Source organism: Dendrobates tinctorius, unplaced genomic scaffold, assembly GCF_039654945.1.
Source record: "Dendrobates tinctorius isolate UK_male_01 unplaced genomic scaffold, ASM3965494v1 ptg000308l, whole genome shotgun sequence".
Taxonomy (NCBI): Eukaryota; Metazoa; Chordata; class Amphibia; order Anura; family Dendrobatidae; genus Dendrobates; species Dendrobates tinctorius.
In genome coordinates, this window is record NW_027361975.1 from 2,033,168 (window position 1) to 2,050,299 (window position 17,132).

Consider the following 17,132-nt stretch of genomic DNA (forward strand, 5'->3'; position numbering starts at 1 on the left):
GGATCCACAAACGTCGTCTACGATGCCTGATGCGCTGGTGTCTCGCTCTCTCCTTCTCCAGAACAATCACCCTCAAACGATTCGCCTCCGCTGTAAAATCCGCCAAATTCTTCAAAATATTTCCAATGACAACATCCATCTTCGCCAGTAACTTGCTCTTCTCTCCAACCTGCACTTTCTCCTCTACAACCTGTCAAAGAAGGGCTGTAGGAACATGCTATATATAGTTTTCCAGTAGCCAATCCCGTTCGGAAGGCCACAAGGGTCAATTTTAAAAACCGGATCCGGCGTAATCCGTCGAAAAACGGATAGAAAAACGGATGTACCGGATGAGACGGATCCGGTTTTGTCTGTCAAGAAAAAGACGGATCCGGCAGAAAACCGGATCCGTCACATCCGGTTTTACGAAACATTTGCCGGATCCGGCGTTCCGGCACGACGCCGGATCGCACCTGACGACGAAAACCTGATGTGTGAAAGTAGCCTAACTATGTAAGTATGGCGCCGGAGATCGTGGTATGCATTTAGTGTCTACACGTACCGCCATCTCCGGCGCCTTATAGAAATTGACTTCTGATAGAACAACTTGCTGTAATAACTTGCCAATAAAATGGAATAGTAGTTGATCCATTCCATATAAAAAGAAAATGCAGCACTCTCCATTTCCAGGATTAAAGTGCAGGGGAATGAGTATAACGGTCGTTTCGCGCCTACTGTGACACTTTCCCGGGTCCACATGAGGGATAATGTGAAACAGCCTCCTTTTAAGGCGGTGCAATAAAATGCATGAATAAAATAGTGAAAATCTAATATATAAAGCTCAATGTGGGTGTGTATGTATGTATGTATGTATGTATGTATGTGTGTATGTCCAGGATTGGCATCCGCACCGTCGCAGCTACAGCCACAAAATTTGGCACAGTCACACGTCTGGACCCCGAGAGCGTCATAGGCTATGTTGTGAGGCAAAATTTTAACCCCGCGTGTTCCAATTCACCAGACAATTTTGCCCCTATCTACATAATGGGGAAAAAGTGTGTGTATCAAGCCCCGCCCCTCATTATGATGTCATAATGGTTGCCATGGCGACGCTGATGTCATCATATGTTGCAAGCCCCGCCGCTCATTATGATGTCATAATGGTTGACTATGGGATGGAGGATGTGTGATGGGTATATGGGCACTGGACTATGGGATGGAGGATATGTATGAAGGGTATATGGGCACGGGACAATGGGATGGAGGATGTATGACGGGTATATGGGCACGGGACTATGGGATGGAGGATATGTATGACAGGTATATGGGCACGGGACTATGAGATGAAGGATGTGTGATGGGTATATGGGCACTCGACTATGGGATGGCGAATATGTATGATGGTTATATGGGCATGGGACTATGGGATGGAGGATGTGTGATGGGTATATGGGCATGAGACTATGGGATGGAGGATGTATGATGGGTATATGGGCATGGGACTATGGGATGGCGAATGCGTGATGGGTATATGGGCACTCGACTATGGGATGGAGGATATGTATGATGGGTATATGGGCACGGGCCTATGGGATCGTGGATATGTATGATGGGTATATGGGCACGGGACTATGGGATGGAGGATAATTATAATTTGCTATAACTAACCACAGTTAGTTACTATGCCCGGGCAGCGCCGGGCTCTTCAGCTAGTAACAAATAAAATCCCTTCCATAAACTGCATTATAAAAAGACATATCTAGTCAGGCAAGTAAGTTTAAGGGGCCTTTTATCTCTTTGTATGGAACGGATCGTCAAAAGAACATCATCCACCTATGTAGATACTCAGAGTTCTTTATTTTTTTTCTAGATACACACTGAATGCAGATAAAGATGTGACACAGTACAATAAGCAGGCCAATTGTAAATTTAAAGATAACTGTAGATATGGGGTTAATCTGCAGGTTAATAGCATTATTAACCTGTCTGGCACTCTCACTCAACCGAACACTGCGGGGAAAAAAATAACTTTATTCAGACCCACAGCATTCCGGTGTGAGGCACGGGGCGCCGCTGATTCAGTCACCACTTTGACTATGGAGCGCAGTGGCTGTAACCTCGTCCCCAGCCCTGGCAGCCAATCCCAATATAGAACCAGTGTCAGTCAGGGCTGGGGGGTGCTGTTAACAGCCGCTACTCAGAGTGGTGGCTGAACTAGTGTACGCCCCTTGACCAGAATGCTGCCGGGAGGAAATAATGTTAATTTTATCCTGTCAGCGTTCAGTTAACTACAGACATCAGGCAGGTTAGAAATGCTATTAACCTGCAGATTAACCCCTTATCTCAAGTTAATAGCATTTTTTCTGGTGACAGGTTCCATTTAATAATAGAGGGAGGGGAGGGATAGAGGACAGACACCTCTGCTTGGTTTCCCTATACATACAGTTGTACTGAAAACTTTACATACCGCGGCATAATTTTTTCTTTCTTGGCCTTTCTTCGGAGAATATGAATGATAACAGCAAAACTTTTTCTCCACTCATGGTTAGTGGTTGGGTGAAGCCATTTATTGTCAAACTGCTGTGTTTTCTCTTTTTAAATCATAATGACAGCTCAAAACATCCAAATGACTCTGATCAACAGTTTACATACCCCCATTTCTTAATACCGTGTATTGCTCCCTCTAACATCAATGACAGCTTGAAGTCTTTTGTGGTACTGCCAAGTGCAGCATCTTTTTAGCATCTAAGCTTAGCAGCATAGAAAGATATTTGTCTACATCACTAGCAGGAGCAACAGTTGGAGCTATGGACTAGCGAATATTTTTCATTAGCTAGTGTTTAGGCTAGGAGCGAAAATAAAATAGTCCGGGGTTAACAATGAGGTGGATCTATTAGACTTGCCCATCTGGGCCTGGTGATTTATGGTTGTATATGGTGGAAATTTATTTTTTAACTCTTTCTTTAGTCATGTCGGTTTGCAGCTGTGACCTTTGTTCCGCCGAGACATTAGGTAGATTGGATTAGATTTTGATGTTAGAGTCTGTTGTCTAATCTGCACAAGTTATAATAATCATAGACTATTTGTTCAATTCTGTTTGGGTATGTGTAGAATCGATTTGTGTCAGGGTCTTGTTAGTACTGGGTTACTTATTTTTCGAAGTTTGTTATTTAGGCCAGTAAGGATCTCACACTATTGCCCCACCATTATAATTTTTTCTATACCATTCTAAGATGCAGGGGCGTAACGACCGTGGTTCAGCGGTTGCCGCTGCGACCGGGCTCGACGGATGAGGTGCCCGGTGATCAAGGGAGGGTGATCCATGAGTGGAACAGGCTGCCACGAGAGATGGTGAGTTCTCTTTCAATGGAAGTCTTCAAACAGAGGCTGGGCAGACATCTGTCTGAGATCATAGAATCACAGATAGGTAGAGTGGAAGGGACCTCCTGGGTCATGTGGTCCAACCCCCTGCTCAAACCAGGATTCACTAAATCATCCCTCTGTTTGAAGACTTCCATTGAAGATGGTTTAGTGAATCCTGCGCTGCATGGAGCAGGGGGTTGGACACGATGACCCTTGAGGTCCCTTCCAACTCTAACATTCTATGATTCTATGACATTATACCAGGATGGGGCCACATAGCAGGATGAGGGTCATATACCAGGATGGGCTGTGCATTATACTATATGGAGGACTATGGGCTGTGTATTATACTGTATGGATAACTATAAGGGAAGTATTATACTATAGGGAGGACAATGAGTAGTGCATTAAACTATAGGGAGTACTATGAGGGGTGTATTATACTATATGGAGGACTATGGGGAGTGCATTATACTTCTGCTATGGGGCCTCCTGATTTCTATGTTAACCCCTGGTGAGTACCGTATATACTCGAGTGTAAGCGACCCGAGTATAAGCTGAGGCACCTAATTTTACCACGGAAAATTGGGTAAGCTTATTGACTTGAGTATAAGCAAGGTATGCATTGTCCCCTCATCCCTGTCCTAGTATTCATAGCTCCACCGGTAACTGTCATTGTATGCATGGCTCCCCCAATCCCTGTCATTGTATGCATAGCTCCCACAGTCCCTGTCATTGTATGCATGGCTCCCCTGGTCCCTGTTATTGTATGCATGGCTCCCCCTGTACCTGTCCTGATATGCATGCTCCCCTGGTCCCTGTCATTGCATGCATGGCTCCCCCGGTACCTGTCCTGATATGCATGGCTCACCCGGTCCCTGTCCTGCCTGCGCGCTCTCGCTGCATCTCGTTGGTTCCGGCGCCAGCAGCTCTTCCTGTGATCACGTGGCCCTGCTCATTAAGGTAACGATTATGCAATCTAAGCATATGGGAGTGGAGAGGCGTGCATATTGATAACCTTAATGAGTGGGGCCACGCGATCGCTCGGCTGGAAGAGCTGCTGGCGCCGGAACGAACGAGATGCAGCAACGGGCGCGCAGGAAAGTGAATATGTGTGCCGGAAGCCGACGGCTAGCACTGTGCGCTATTACATCTGCGGCACAGGCTTTAGCCACAGTTGCCGGCTCTTGCCTCAGTGACCCGCTGCTCCGCCGCTCCCCCTCCCTTGCCAACTTTCTGGGACAAGTGATTCGTATATAAGCTGGGTGTGTGTGTGTGTGTGTGGGGGGGGGCGTTTTCAGTACAATACAAGTGCTGAAAATCTCAGCTTATACACGTTTATACGGTATAATTGCTTACTTTTCTATACATTAAAGAACAGTGGCAGAACGGCGGATATATAAACCAAGATGGGGAATACATATACCAGGATGGGGACCAAGATAAGGGACATATACCACAATGGAGTGTATATATCTCTCTGGCAAAAATTAAGTGACCACTGCAATATTTTCAGTTTGTCTGATTTTTTCTCTTTATAGGTATAGACAGGTGCAGTGCTTTTTTCTGTAACTGGAAAGGTGCAGTGCTTTTTTTTCTGTCACAGGACAAGTGAAGTTCTTTTTTCTGTCACTGGACAGGTTCTGTGCTTTTTTCTGTCAATGGACAGGTGCAGTGATTTTTTTCTGTCACTGGACAAGTGCAGTGCTTTTTTCTGACAATGGACAGGTGCAGTGCTTTTTTCTGTCAATGGACAGGTGCAGTGATTTTTTTCTGTCACTGGACAAGTGCAGTGCTTTTTTCTGACAATGGACAGGTGCAGTGCTTTTTTTCTGTCACTGGACAAGTGCAGTGTTTTTTTCTATCAGTGGACAGTGGCAGTGCTTTTTCTCTGTCACTGGACAGGTGCAGTGCTTTTTTGTATCACTGGACAGGTGCAGTGCTATTTTCTGTCACTGGAAAGGTGCAGTGCTTTCTTTATGTCACTGAACAGGTGCTGTGCTTTTTTGTATCACTGGACAGGTGCTGCGCTTTTTTCTGTCACTGGATAGGGCCAGTGCTTTTTTTCTGTCAATGGACAGGTGATGTGCTTTTTTCTGTTAATGGACAGGTGCAGTGCGTTTTTGTATCACTGGACAGTTACAGTGGGGTTTTGTTTTTTTTTTTCTGTTTCCAGACAGATGCTGTACTTTCTGTCACTGGAAAGGTGCAGTGCTTTTTTTCTGTCACTGGACAGGTGCAGTGCTTTTTTTCTGTCACTGGACAGGTCGAGTGCTTTTTTCTGTCACTGGACAGGTCCAGTGCTTTATTCTGTCACTGGACAGGTGCTGTGCTTTTTTCTGTCACTGGATAGGGCCAGTGCTTTTTTTCTGTCAATGGACAGGTGCTGTGCTTTTTTCTATCACTGGACAGGTTTTGTGCCTTTTTTCTGTCAATGCACAGGTGCAGTGTTTTTTTTTCTGTCACTGGACAGGTGCTGTGCTTTTTTTTTCCCCATCAATGGACATCTACAGTGCTTTTTTTTCTGTCACTTGACAGGTGAAGTGCTTTTTTTCTGTCACTGGACAGGTCCAGAGCTTTTTTACTGTCAATGGACAGGTGCAGTGATTTTTCTGTCACTGGATAGGGCCAGTGCTTTTTTACTGTCAATGAACAGGTGATGTGCATTTTTCTGTCTCTGGACAGTTCTGTGCTTTTTTCCAGTCAATGGACAGCTGCAGTGCTTTTTACTGTCACTAGACAGGTGCAGTGCTTTTTTTTCTGTCAATGGACAGCTGCAGTGCTTTTTTCTGTCAATGGACAGGGGCAGTGCCCTTTTTGTCACTGGAAAGGTACAGTGCTTTTTTTCCCCTGTCACTGGACAGGTGCAGTGCTTTTTTCACTGTAAAGGTTCAATGCTTTTTTTCTGTCACTGGACAGTTGCAGTGCTTTTTTTGTATCACTGGACAGTTACAGTGTTTTTTTATGTAACTGGACAGATGCAGTGCTTGAATTCTGTTACTAGACAGATGCTGTACTTTCTGTCACTGGAAAGGTGCAGTGCTTTTTTGTATTACTAGACAGGTGCAGTGCTTTTTTCTGTCACTGGACAGGTGCAGTGCTATTTTCTGTCACTGGACAGGTGCAGTGCTTTCTTTATGTCACTGGATAGGTGCCGTGCTTTTTTCTGTCACTGGACAGGTGCAGTGCTTTTTTTCTGTCACTGGATAGGGCCAGTGCTTTTTTTTCTGTCAATGGACAGGTGCTGTGCTTTTTTCTGTCACTGGACAAGTTCTGTGCGTTTTTGTATCACTGGACAGTTACAGTGGGTTTTTTGTCACTGGACAGGTTGCTTGATTTCTGTTACATGACAGATGCTGTACTTTCTGTCACTGGAAAGGTGCAGTGCATTTTTTCTGTCACTGGACAGGTCCAGTGCTTTTATTTTTGTCAATGGAGAGGGGCAGTGCTTTTTTTCTGTCACTGGACAGGTGCAGTGCTTTCTTTCTTTCACTGGACAGGTCCAGTGCTTTTTTTCGGTCAATGGACAGGTCCAGTGCTTTATTCTGTCACTGGACAGGTGCTGTGCTTTTTTATAACACTGGACAGATGCAGTGCTATTTTCTGTCACTGGGAAGGTGCAGTGCTTTCTTTGTGTCACTGGACAGGTGCCATGCTTTTTTCTGTCACTGGACAGGTGCAGTGTTTTTTTTTCTGTCACTGGATAAGGCCAGTGCTTTTTTTCTGTCACTGGACAGGTGCTGTGCTTTTTTAGGTCACTGGGCAGGTTCAGTGCTTTTTTTATGTCAATGGACAGGTGCTGTGCTTTTTTCTGTCACTGGACAGGTTTTGTGCCTTTTTTCTGTCAATGCACAGGTGCAGTGTTATTTTTGTCACTGGACAGGTGCAGTGCTTTTTTCTGTCACTGGACAGGTGCAGTGCTTTTTTTCTGTCACTGGACAGATGCAGTGCTTTTTTTCTGTCACTGGACAAGCGCAGTGCTTTTTGCTGTCAATGGACAGGTGCAGTGCTTTTTGCTGTCAATGGACAGGTGCAGTGCTTTCTTTTCTGTCACTGTACAGGTGCAGTGTTGTTTTTTCTGTTGCTGGATGGGGCCAGTGCTTTTTTCTGTCAATGGACAGTTGCTGTGCTTTTTTCTATCACTGGACAGTTCTGTGCTTTTTTTCCCCTTCAATGGACAGCTGCAGGGTTTTTTTTCTGTCACTGGACAGGTGCAGTGCTGTTTTCTGTCAATGGACAGCTGCAGTGCTTTTTTTCTGTCAATGAACATGGGCAGTGCCTTTTTTGTCACTGGACAGGTGCAGTGCTTTTTTTCTGTCACTGGAAAGGTACAGTGCTTTCCCCCCCTGTCACTGGACAGGTGCAGTGCTTCTTTGTCACTGTAAAGGTGCAATGCTTTTTTTCCTGTCACTGGACAGGTGCAGTGCTTTTTTGTATCACTGGACAGGTGCAGTGCTTGATTTCTGTTACTAGACAGATACTATACTTTCTGTCACTGGACAGGTTCTGTGCTTTTTTCTGTCAATGGACAGGTGCAGTGCTTTTTTCTGTCACTGGACAAATGCAGTGCTTTCTTTTCTGTCAATGGACAGGTGCAGTGCTTTTTTTCTGTCACTGTACAAGTGCAGTGCATTTTTTTCTGTCAGTGGAAGTGCTTTTTCTCTGTCACTGCACAGGTGGAGTGCTTTTTTTTCCTGTCACTGTACAGGTGCAGTGCTATCTTCTGTCACTGGAAAGGTGCAGTGCTTTAGTTATGTCACTGGACAGGTGCCGTCCTTTTTTTTCCTGTCACTGGACAGGTGCAGTGCTTTTTTCTGTCACTGGATAGGGCCAGTGCTTTTTTCTGTCAATGGACAGGTTCTGTGCTTTTTTCTGTCAATGGACAGGTGCAGTGATTTTTTTCTGTCACTGGACAAGTGCAGTGCTTTTTTCTGACAATGGACAGGTGCAGTGCTTTTTTCTGTCAATGGACAGGTGCAGTGATTTTTTTCTGTCACTGGACAAGTGCAGTGCTTTTTTCTGACAATGGACAGGTGCAGTGCTTTTTTCTGTCACTGGACAAGTGCAGTGTTTTTTTCTATCAGTGGACAGTGGCAGTGCTTTTTCTCTGTCACTGGACAGGTGCAGTGCTTTTTTCTGTCACTGAACAGGTGCTGTGCTTTTTTGTATCACTGGACAGGTGCAGTGCTATTTTCTGTCACTGGAAAGGTGCAGTGCTTTCTTTATGTCACTGGACAGGTGCTGTGCTTTTTTCTGTCACTGGATAGGGCCAGTGCTTTTTTTCTGTCAATGGACAGGTGATGTGCTTTTTTCTGTTAATGGACAGGTGCAGTGCGTTTTTGTATCACTGGACAGTTACAGTGGGTTTTTTTTGTCACTGGACAGGTGCAGTGCTTGATTTCTGTTTCCAGACAGATGCTGTACTTTCTGTCACTGGAAAGGTGCAGTGCTTTTTTTCTGTCACTGGACAGGTGCAGTGCTTTTTTTCTGTCACTGGACAGGTCGAGTGCTTTATTCTGTCACTGGACAGGTGCTGTGCTTTTTTTGTATCACTGGATAGGTGCAGTGCTATTTTCTGTCACTGGACAGGTGCCGTGCTTTTTTCTGTCACTGGACAGGTGCAGTGTTTTTTTTCTGTCACTGGATAAGGCCAGTGCTTTTTTCTGTCAATGGACAGGGGCAGTGCCATTTTTGTCACTGGACAGGTGCAGTGCTTTTTTCTGTCACTGTAAAGATGCAATGCTTTTTTTTCCTGTCACTGGACAGGTGCAGTGCTTTTTTTCTGTCACTGGACAAGTGCTGTGCTTTTTTTTCCTGTCAGTGGACGGTGGAAGTGCTTTTTCGTATCACTGGACAGGTGCAGTGCTATTTTCTGTCACTGGACAGGTGCAGTGCTTTTTTCTGTCACTGGATAGGGCCAGTGCTTTTTTTTCTGTCAATGGACAGGTGCTGTGCTTTTTTATGTCACTGAACAGGTCCAGTGCTTTTTTTCTGTCAATGGACAGGTGCTGTGCTTTTTTATGTCACTGGACAGGTCCAGTGCTTTTTTTCTGTCAATGGACAGGTGCTGTGCTTTTTTCTATCACTGGACAGGTTTTGTGCCTTTTTTCTGTCAATGCACAGGTGCAGTGTTTTTTTTTCTGTCACTGGACAGGTGCTGTGCTTTTTTTTCCCATCAATGGACATCTACAGTGCTTATTTTTCTGTCACTTGACAGGTGAAGTGCTTTTTTTCTGTCACTGGACAGGTCCAGAGCTTTTTTACTGTCAATGGACAGGTGCAGTGATTTTTCTGTCACTGGATAGGGCCAGTGCTTTTTTACTGTCAATGACCAGGTGCTGTGCTTTTTTCTGTCACTGGACAGGTTCTGTGCTTTTTTCTCTGTCAATGGACATGTGCAGTGCTTTCTTTTCTGTCACTGGACAGGTGCAGTGTTTTTTGTTTCAATCACTGGACAGGGCCAGTGCTTTTTTCTGTCAATGGACAGTTGCTGTGCATTTTTCTGTCTCTGGACAGTTCTGTGCTTTTTTCCAGTCAATGGACAGCTGCAGTGCTTTTTACTGTCACTAGACAGGTGCAGTGCTTTTTTTTCTGTCAATGGACAGCTGCAGTGCTTTTTTCTGTCAATGGACAGGGGCAGTGCCTTTTTTGTCACTGGACAGGTGCAGTGATTTTTTTTCTGTCACTGGAAAGGTACAGTGCTTTTTTTCCCCTGTCACTGGACAGGTGCAGTGCTTTTTTCACTGTAAAGGTGCAATGCTTTTTTTCTGTCACTGGACAGTTGCAGTGCTTTTTTTTGTATCACTGGACAGTTACAGTGTTTTTTTTGTGTAACTGGACAGATGCAGTGCTTGAATTCTGTTACTAGACAGATGCTGTACTTTCTGTCACTGGAAAGGTGCAGTGCTTTTTTGTATTACTGGACAGGTGCAGTGCTTTTTTCTGTCACTGGACAGGTGCAGTGCTATTTTCTGTCACTGGAAAGGTGCAGTGCTTTCTTTATGTCACTGAATAGGTGCCGTGCTTTTTTCTGTCACTGGACAGGTGCAGTGCTTTTTTTCTGTCACTGGATAGGGCCAGTGCTTTTTTTTCTGTCAATGGACAGGTGCTGTGCTTTTTTCTGTCACTGGACAAGTTCTGTGCGTTTTTGTATCACTGGACAGTTACAGTGGGTTTTTTGTCACTGGACAGGTTGCTTGATTTCTGTTACATGACAGATGCTGTACTTTCTGTCACTGGAAAGGTGCAGTGCATTTTTTTATGTCACTGGACAGGTCCAGTGCTTTTATTTTTGTCAATGGAGAGGGGCAGTGCTTTTTTTCTGTCACTGGACAGGTGTAGTGCTTTCTTTCTTTCACTGGACAGGTCCAGTGCTTTTTTTCGGTCAATGGACAGGTCCAGTGCTTTATTCTGTCACTGGACAGGTGCTGTGCTTTTTTATAACACTGGACAGGTGCAGTGCTATTTTCTGTCACTGGGAAGGTGCAGTGTTTTTTTTTTTCTGTCACTGGATAAGGCCAGTGCTTTTTTTCTGTCACTGGAAAGGTACAGTGCTTTTCCTCCCTGTCACTGGACAGGTGCAGTGCTTGTTTCTGTCACTGTAAAGGTGCAATGCTTTTTTTCCTGTCACTGGACAGGTGCAGTGCTTTTTTGTATCACTGGACAGGTGCAGTGCTTGATTTCTGTTACTAGACAGATACTATACTTTCTGTCACTGGACAGGTTCTGTGCTTTTTTCTGTCAATGGACAGGTGCAGTGCTTTTTTCTGTCACTGGACAAATGCAGTGCTTTCTTTTCTGTCAATGGACAGGTGAAGTGCTTTTTTTCTGTCACTGTACAAGTGCAGTGCATTTTTTTCTGTCAGTGGAAGTGCTTTTTCTCTGTCACTGCACAGGTGCAGTGCTTTTTTTTTCCTGTCACTGTACAGGTGCAGTGCTATCATCTGTCACTGGAAAGGTGCAGTGCTTTATTTATGTCACTGGACAGGTGCCGTGCTTTTTTTTTTCTGTCACTGGACAGGTGCAGTGCTTTTTTCTGTCACTGGATAGGGCCAGTGCTTTTTTCTGTCAATGGACAGGTGCTGTGCTTTTTTATGTCACTGGACAGGTGCTGTGCTTTTTTATGTCACTGGACAGGTCCAGTGCTTTTTTTCTGTCACTGGACAGGTCCAGTGCTTTTTTTTCCCCATCAATGGACATCTACAGTGCTTTTTTCTGACACTGGACAGGTGCCATGCTTTTTTCTGTCACTGGACAGGTCCAGTGCATTTTTCTGTCACTGGACAGGTGCTGTGCTTTTTTATGTCACTGGACAGGTCCAGTGCTTTTTTCTGTCACTGGACAGGTGAAGTGCCTTTTTTCTATCAATGGACATCTACAGTAGCTTTTTTTCTGTCACTGGACAGGTGAAGTGATTTTTTTTCCATCAATGGACATCTACAGTGCTTTTTTTCTGTCAATGGACCGGTGCTGTGCTTTTTTCTGTCACTGGACATGTGCACTGCTTTTTTGTATCACTGGACAGGTGCAGTGATATTTTCTGTCACTGGAAAGGTGCTTTTTCCTGTCACTGGAAAGGTGCAGTGTTTTTTGCATCACTGGACAGGTACAGTGTTTTTGTGTCACTTGACAGGAGCAGTGCTTGATTTCTGTCACTGGACAGATGCTGTCCTTTTGTCTGTCACTGGAAAGGTCCAGTGCTTTTTTCTGTCAATGGACAGGTGCTGTCTTTTTCTGTCACTGGACATGTGCTGTGCTTTTTTCAGTCACTTCACAGGTGCAGTGCTTTTTTTCTGTCAAACGACAGGTGCAGTGCTTTTTTCTGCCAATGGACAGGTGCTGTGCTTTTTTTCTGTCACTGAACAGATGTGCCTTTTTTATGTCACTGGACAGGTGCAGTGCTTTTTATCCTGTCACTGGAAAAGTGCAGTGCTTTTGCCCTGTCACTGGATAGATGCAGTGCTTTTTTTCTGTCACTGGAAAAGTGCACTGCTTTCCCCTGTCACGGGAAAGGTGCAGTGCTTTTTATGCCACTGGAAAGGTGCAGTGCTTTTTGTATCACTGGAAATGGTACAGTGTTTTTTTGTGTCACTGGACAGGTGCAGTGCTTGATTTCTGTCACTGGTCAGATGCTGTCCTTTTTTTCTGTCACTAGAAAGGTGCAGTGCTTTTTTTTGTATCACTGGACAGTTCCAGTGCTTTTTTTCTGTTAATGGACAGGTGCTGTACTTTTTTCTGTCACTGGACAGGTGCTGTACTTTTTTCTGTCACTGGACAAGTGAAGTTTTTTTTCCGTCAATGGACAGCTGCAGTGCTTTTTTTCTGTCACTGGACAGGTGCATTGCGTCCTTTGTGTCACTGGACAGGTGCTGTGCTTTTTTGTCAATAGACAGAAACAGTGCTTTTTTGTATCACTGGACATGTGCAGTGCTTTTTTCATCACAGGACAGCTGCAGTGATAAAGGGACCATAGTAACTATGGTTAGTTATAACAAATTACAATGATATATCTATATATAAAGCTGAGTGTATAGCCCCGCCCACTCCACATAGCCACATTCACTATAATATCCCACATCATCCTGTCAGTCAGAGCCACCATACTACTGTAGGAGAGGCCTCCGCCGAGTACCCGGGCCGGAACCGAGGGGACTGTCTTCTAAGTTCCTGGGGTATCTGTTTCCAGGGAGCAGAGCTAGGGGATGGATGGCTGAGACTGAGAGGGCAGTTGAGGGAGGAGTCCAGAGAAAAGGGGCGAAGAGGGCCAGACTGTGAGTCAGCAGAACGAGAGGGAAGGAGGTGGAGACTTGGTGAGGGCCAGGGAGCGAGAGCCACGAGCAGCTACCAGAGAGGAGGACAGCGACAGAAGGGAGACTCTCGGTGGACCGCAGGGAGACGGCGCGAGCTTACTGACAAAGGAAGACTGCTGCCTCACTCCAGCTCTCAGCTGCGGCCTACTCGCAGCCGTCTGCGGCCGACGCCGCCTCACTCCAGCTCATGGCTGCGGCCGCCTCGCTGCTGCCCGCAGCCACCACCGCTTCACTCCCAACCACGGCGGTGACTCCTCCTTTGCCGCCCACAGCTGCCACCGCCCCGCTCCAGTCCGCGGTAGAGACTGGGCCTGTGCCTGCTGCGGATTCTCAAGTGCGGCCGCAGACTGCGCCTGTGGCCTATCAACCGCCACTGCCAGTCCCTGTCAGGGAGTTGTGACCTCCACTCTCCCACTCCCAGGCGGTATTCCGCTGCCTCCGCTGGGGGACATCCCGCAAAGAACTCTCCGCAGGCCTGTTGTGCCCCTACTCCTCCTGGACGTCGGAACGCCCGAAGACTAAGCCAGATCTTCAGCGGCTGGTCCCAGTGGCTGCGACGCAGACACACCATGGAACAGAACGCCGAGGGACGTCAGGATGGATAAGTGATACATAATGACTAAGGACCCGTAGTCGGCCATTCCGCGGCCCTATAGTGACCGGTCTTTGCCAGATTAGTCGTGTTCTCCCAATCCTTGTATGTGTGTATTGTCTCCCTGTGAGGACAACTACTGTTATTCTGTTGGTTGCGTAACAATAGCCCAAACAGCATTTATCTATAAAAGTTTAAAGTCATATCTGTCTCGCGTCTCGTCACTGCATCCTGCGTACCTGCTATTACCACATTTGATGTAGTCGGCAGAATGCAGTCTCCGAGCACAGACAGTGGCACCCCAGGCCAGAGCGGGGCCATAGAGACAGCAAGCAACCAGGGACCCCGGTCCAGCATTTCTCTGCTAAACAACTTGCCCAGGTTCTCAGGCTCCAACACCATGCTGTGGAGCTGGGCAGAGCGAATGCGAGGCCTCTTCCGAATGCATCCGATGACCCCTGACCTGAAAGCTGAGGTAGCTCTCATGGCATTAGAAGGGGAGGCCCAGGATTCAGTAATGTTGAGGCCCCCGGGGCACCGCAACACCTTTGCTAGGGTCTTACGGATACTGGAAGAGACCCATGGGGATCCGACAGATGTGGGAGAGTTGAGGACCTGGTTGTTCAGCTGAATACAGGGAGAGGGGGAGACTATCACCCAGTATATGAATGTCCTCCAAGAGTTATACACGGCTATCGAGTGGAAGGACGGCGTAGGGGTAGGACCCATCGACATTGCCCTACGCAACTTGTTAGTGACTGGACTCCGAGACCCGTTGATAAAGCAGGCACTACGGGAGCAGGTACGGATCCAGGTCCCGGTGCCTTTGGAGGGCGTGGAGATGCAGGTGGAGCCATGCTACTCGGAACGCCTGCCTCCTGGCATACTGGTGGCCCGCTCCCTGGCCACTGTGCGGAGAGGGACCATCCTGGTGCGCTGTGTGAACCTAGAAGACCAAGACATTGTCTTAAGGCCCTGGGTCGAGATTGCCAAGCTGGTGAGGCTGTTGGAAGAGGTGCTGCCAGCCCCTACGGTCCAATTGAAGGTGCAACCCGATGACCCTTGGGCAATGACTATTCGAACTCTGCAGGCTGCCGAGTCCTGGACTCAGGAAAAGGGCCGAAATATCCTGGAAAGAAAGCGGGCTGAACTCTCTGGCCTGGCTCCCGCCCAACTTCTCCAGGTAGAAACACTACTAGGACAGTATCACGGGGTATTCGCTAGCCACGAGGATGATTTTGGATGCACCACAGCCATCACGCACGGAATTCCCACGGCAGGAACGGCCCACATACGGCAACGATACAGACAAATCCCCCCACAACAATACCAGAAGGTAAAAACTTTACTGGCCCAAATGCTGCGGAAGGGGGTCATACGAGAGAGCCAGAGCCCCTGAGCGGCTCCCATTGTGTTGGTCCGCAAAAAGGATGGCACCCTGCGGTTCTGCGTGAACTATAGATAGCTGAACGCCTGTACCATCAAAGACTTGTACCCTTTGCCTCGTATAGACGAATCCATGTCCGCCTTGGGGAAGGCAAAGTACTTTTTAACGTTAGATCTGGCCAGCGGGTATTGGCAGGTGCCGATGTTGGAAGAAGACAGGGCTAAGATGGCATTCATTCTTCCTATGGGACTGTTTGAGTTCAATCGAATGCCGTTCGGGCTGTCCAATGCCCCAGGGACCTTTCAGTGGCTGATGGAGCGGTGTCTGGGGATATCAACTTCGAGGCCACGCTGATATACCTGGACAACATAATCATCTATACGGCCACATTTGAGGACCACGTGCGGCGGTTGGGGCAGGTGCTCGGCCGGCTGCAGAAGTACGGGTTGAAGGTGAAGCCCCAGAAACGCCACCTGTTTCGCACCCACATTGAATATCTGGGGCATGTCGTCTCTGCCGAGGGTGTTAGACCGTCCCTGGAAAAGGTTGCTGCCATTCAGGGATGGCCTACCCCTGAAACGATAAAAGACGTGCGGGCCTTCCTGGGGCTGGCTGGATACTATAGTCGTTTCTTAAAGATTTTTCCATGCCGGGACCGAGCGCTGTAGGACCTGCTAAAGGGGGCTCCTGCCGGGGCAAATGGATGGAAAATCCAGTGGCAACAACCGCAAGAAGAGGCCTTCCAAGACCTTAAGTCTGCGCTCTCGGGTGCCCCAGTGTTAGTTAATGCGGATTTCTCGCAACCATTCATACTACACACCAACGGGAGCCTCCACGGGCTAGGAGCTATATTGTCACAAGTTCAGGACGACCCGGAGAGAGTGATCGCGTATGGTAGCCGATCACTTCATGACTCCGAGCGAAACCCTGACAATTACAGCGCCTTTAAGCTCGAGCTCCTTGCGGTAGTGTGGGCCATGATGGAGCGGTTCGCAGAGTACCTGGCGGGCTCCGAAGTGGTGGTGCGGACTGACAACAACCCGCTGGACCACTTGGAAAATGCCAAATTGGGGGCTCTGGAGCAGCGATGGGTGGCCCAGATGGCCAAATTCAACTACAAGATCATCTACAAAAGAGGAGCAGAAAATGTGCATGTGGATGCCCTCTCCAGGATCCGGCACATAACGCCAGGGAAAAGTCGAGACGACGAATTGGAAGGAGAAGAGACACTGTATGCTCTCACCACCGCCGTGCTCACGGCTGCCACGCAAGAAGGACCCCCAAGGGGTGTGCTGGAGCAATCACATGACAGATGGATCCAACAGCAGCAAGAAGATGAAGAAATTGGGCTCCTACGCCGATGGGTGACCACTGGCAGACTACCCACCGACGCCCAGAGACAGACTTCATCTCAGGATATGTTGCTTATGCTACGCCAATGGGAGAAACTAGTCATCAAAAAAGGACTGTTGTATCGTAAGATAGTATCGCGGGCGACGTCTGCAACAACTTGGCAGGTAGTCGTGCCCAGAGCCCAACTCAGTGAACCCGCACGGGAAGCCCACGAAAAAGGGGCTCACTTCGGAGTCCAGAAGACCTTGCAATGGTTGCAGCAGATAGTTTACCATCCGTGCTTGCATGCTGCTGTGGAAGAAACTTGCCGGGCCTGCCGCCTCTGCGAACTAGCTAAATCACCCGCGCAACGGGCACCGGTGCAAACGATACTGACATCAGCACTCCTCGAGCTCTTGACGGTGGACTATGTGACCAATGGCCCTGCAAACCAGGGGTATAAACATTGACTCGTCATGGTGGATCACTTCACCATATTGCCGTGGTAACCCTCACCCGAGATCAAACTGCGGAGTCAGCTGCCTATGCAATGTGCAAGAACTTTATCCAAGTGTACAGCTGCCCTCAACGGATACATTCAGAACAGGGAGCATGCTTCCTGGGAAAGGTCATGGAGGAGCTACATCGTCTCTATGGTATCAATAAATCT

At 47.4% G+C, this 17,132-nt stretch overlaps 1 protein-coding gene across 3 annotated transcripts in view; it reads right to left on the reverse strand.

Annotated features, from left to right (window-relative positions):
* LOC141073612 (zinc finger protein 692-like) overlaps positions 1-17,132 on the reverse strand; it is a 202,013-nt gene that overhangs the window by 26,739 nt on the left and 158,142 nt on the right. The gene's annotated exons all lie outside the window — the stretch shown is intronic.